We start from the raw sequence: 3,543 nt of genomic DNA on the forward strand, positions 1-3,543 counted from the left end.
CCTGTGTGGGATGGGATCCTCGAAGACGGCACGTGCCGCCATTGGGAGTGAACGCAGCTGCCTGAAGCCATCTGCCCCCGGGGGGTTCCCCTGGCGGCTGCTTCTCCTCGCTCGCTCGCTCGCCCTCCCTTTCTTTCCACTCGGCGGAGAACCGGACGAGCCTTCCTCTTCTTCCAAGAACAGTCTTGCGCAACGCAGCCCGCGCGTCCAAAATAAGAGCTTGGTGGTAAAGCAAGGCTGCTTTATGTCGTCAGAAGGGCCCTTATGCTTCACGAACAAAAGGGGACACAGGCTGCTGCCGCCGCTCTTACACACAATTGAATTGCCACTGCACAACCCCTGGCACCTGACTGGTAGTAACAGGAATAAAACCTTCATTGCTGTTGGCGGGGTGACACTTTATAGACGACACTGTGATGCCCTGGTTGATAGAACTCACCACCGGGTTGTCTGTTTATGGTACAGATTCTTACGGTGTTCTGAGCTTTTCGGGACAGGGTGGCAATGCGAAAAGTCAGGGTTAATACCTTCTGTAAGAGACCGTTTGAATACTGTAGATTCCCTCTTTCGCACAGCTATTAAAAGGAGAAGAAGCCCTGTTCTTTTCCTGTAAAGGTTAGCTACCCCCTTTCCCTGTGCAGCGAACATGATGTTTCTGCTTGTACCTGAGGTTAGAAACAATGTATGTTGTGAGATCCAGTGATGATTGATGGCTGATACCTCCTGATCTGCCCCCACTTGGAGCAATCAAGAAGAAAGGAAATGGAATCAAATAAAAAAAAAAATAACTACTGAGTGATGGCTCCAGGGGATGTAAATACTGTATATTTGAGCCCCCAAGCCTACAGCAGTTGGACTACAAGTCCCCAAATCCCACAGCTATCACAACCAATTACACTCCAGAAACTACTGTCAGCAGGCCAAAAAGTAACAACTATCCCAAGCATTGCCTATTTGCTATCAGACTGCTCTATGGACATCAGGGAGGGAGGGAAGATGATGGGGGGGGGTGCACTCATGGTGAAGGTAAAATCTGCCTGGTGCTTATCCAGAGAACTAATACAAGCTACTTGTCTCCATCAGGGTGTGGCAAGCATTAGGGTCTATAGGCCAGAGATGTTGGAAAGTCTTTGGTGCCAAGTTCCTTTTCCAATACCCATGGGAGGCTGCAAGTAGCACTCCCCTCCAAAAGGAAAAAAAAAAGGAAAAAAAGAAAAACCAGAAGTCACAAAACATTTACTTGCAGTTTTGACTTACTTGGTTGCATGGTGTAAATAAGGTGCAGGGAAGCCTGTGCATTGTTTTAATGTCGTGTCACATGTCTTGGGAGGGAATCTAGGAAGTCCTGGGAGGGGCAAGAGGGTATATAAATCCTGGGGGCTGCCTGTGGCCCATGGGCTACCTTCTACCCTCTCCCCATAATGTCTATGTACAAATTACTGTGTTGTACCAGGATGTACTCAGCATCTGATATGTGGACTACAGTCCATGAAAATTTATGCCACATAAAGCAAATTTGGTGGGTTTGGAGGCCAAATTTTCTCGGGACAATACTAGCTGTCTCCTACCTCATGTTAAAAAAAATCCTAACAAGAAATGGAGAGATGCTTCCTAAAGTTTTTGATTCTGGACTTTCAGAGGAAGGATTTCAGGTCTGAGGTAGCTTCTGATCTGTTTCATACAAAAAAACAAACATTTCTTTACCCACCCTCCTCTTTTGGTGGGGGGACTTAATTGGGTCAGGGGGCATTGAAGGACTCAGTGGGGTCTGCATGCCATCTGCAAATAGCCTTTTTCCCACCCCTGTTTTATGGTGCCACAAGATCCTCTGTTTTTCCTCCAACAACAAACACTTAAATTGTCAACAATTTTTTGCTTTCAGTTCTCAAAGTACTGACCAATAGAACAGATTTCTTCCCTTAATTGGAATGATATGAACATTTATCAGACTTACATAGCTTATTTTTAAAAATGCCTGGTTAGAAGCATGACACAAGCTTTCTTCCTGGCTGTTATTTCAGTTATTGTCTGCTTCTTAGTGAGAAAAAAACAACATCCAATTTAATCCTAAAATTTTCATATTGCAATTTTATAACCTGTGCCTGCTATGCGCACGTGCACACATATCCTGAAAAGAAATAAAAATAGTTATATCCTCAAAAAATAGTGAATTATTATGTACTTCTAATTCTCCAAAACAAACCATCAATCTAATGTATTTATTGAAGCAATCACTATGTTCTTTTTGGAGTGACTAAGTGTTAACAGTGACCTAATCAAAATAACAGGAAACCTTGTCATGCCTTTATATAGTAAATATCTGGCTTGATCTAATATCCTGCCAAAGTGAAATCTATTTGGGAGTTGTGCTGAAAACTGCGTCGAAAACACATTTGAAAACACATTTGAATTATATCTCAAAGTTCTGAGATAGATAAGGACTTTGTCTAATGAGAGAAAGAAAGATTGTGAACTGACAATCGCTTCCTTGTAATAAGAGTAACATAATATTAGATCAGGCAGCTGCTGTCTGCTCTGTTTTTCTCCACCCTTTAGGGACCCAAAAGGAACAAAATAGCACTATTTTCCATAATTGTGCTTCTCTGGTGTTTCTTAAGGATAGTTATTTCCTTTGATTTGTGGTGGAAGATGAAGGAAATGTCAGTTTTATGTAATGACTAGGTGGATTGTAATTTTTCAATTAAACGTATACACTGAATATTAGAAACATCATGGTGTTCTTGCTAGCTGCCAGTTGGTTGTAGAACTCTTTTAATACTGAAGAAATCCAAAAATAAACATAAGATAATGTGTTTCTTAGGTCTGGTTAAAATGTTACAATGTAGTGGACAATCTTTCTGGTTTCGTTTCTTTGTTTCAGGTTCTAGAGAAACCCTTCTTCAGGCCACAAGGTAGGGGGAGATGAAACTGATAATGTTTCTGCATGTACTTCATTACATGAAATAAAAGAGGTCAGATTATGCTACATGCAAGAAGAAGAAGAAGAAGAAGAAGAAGAAGAAGAAGAAGAAGAAGAAGAAGAAGAAGAAGAAGAAGAAGAAGAAGAAGAAGAAGAAGAAGAATCAAAAACTGAACCCATATCCTTTTGGAAGTGCACTAAAACTTTCTTGGGCAAGCTCGATATGTGAGTGAGCTTAGGTTAAGACAATAGGTTATTGGATTTTCTGTATCCAGTACATACCTTTGCTGGGTACACTCATTTATTACACTACTTTTAACAACAGCAAACAGCTGTAAGTGTAAGAGAGGCAAAATAGAAGGAAAAATAAAAAATGTTTACCGCACAATTTCTGTACTTTGTTTAAATGACGAATGTCAATTTGGTGAAAGACATTCTTGGCAGCCTTACATTTATGCAACTCATTTTTCCTGGAGTTCTCCTAAGGACTTTGTCAAAAAAATTTCCACGTGTGGCATAAAAGTCTTCTGTTTGGGTTGAACATGAAACCAGAAGAATTTTTTAAATCAATGGTTGTTGTGGATTTTTTGGGCTCTTTGGCCGTGTTCTGAAGGTTGTTCTTC

At 41.1% G+C, this 3,543-nt stretch overlaps 1 long non-coding RNA gene across 1 annotated transcript; it reads left to right on the forward strand.

Annotated features, from left to right (window-relative positions):
• The first annotated feature begins 333 nt into the window (after nucleotides 1-333).
• LOC140706908 (uncharacterized) lies at nucleotides 334-3,017 on the forward strand. Its single transcript, XR_012086832.2, has 2 exons — nucleotides 334-459; nucleotides 2,882-3,017. It is a non-coding gene; the product is annotated as an uncharacterized LOC140706908 (long non-coding RNA).
• The last annotated feature ends 526 nt before the right edge of the window (nucleotides 3,018-3,543 follow it).

This window comes from Pogona vitticeps, chromosome 4 (genome assembly GCF_051106095.1).
Source record: "Pogona vitticeps strain Pit_001003342236 chromosome 4, PviZW2.1, whole genome shotgun sequence".
NCBI classification, from domain to species: Eukaryota; Metazoa; Chordata; class Lepidosauria; order Squamata; family Agamidae; genus Pogona; species Pogona vitticeps.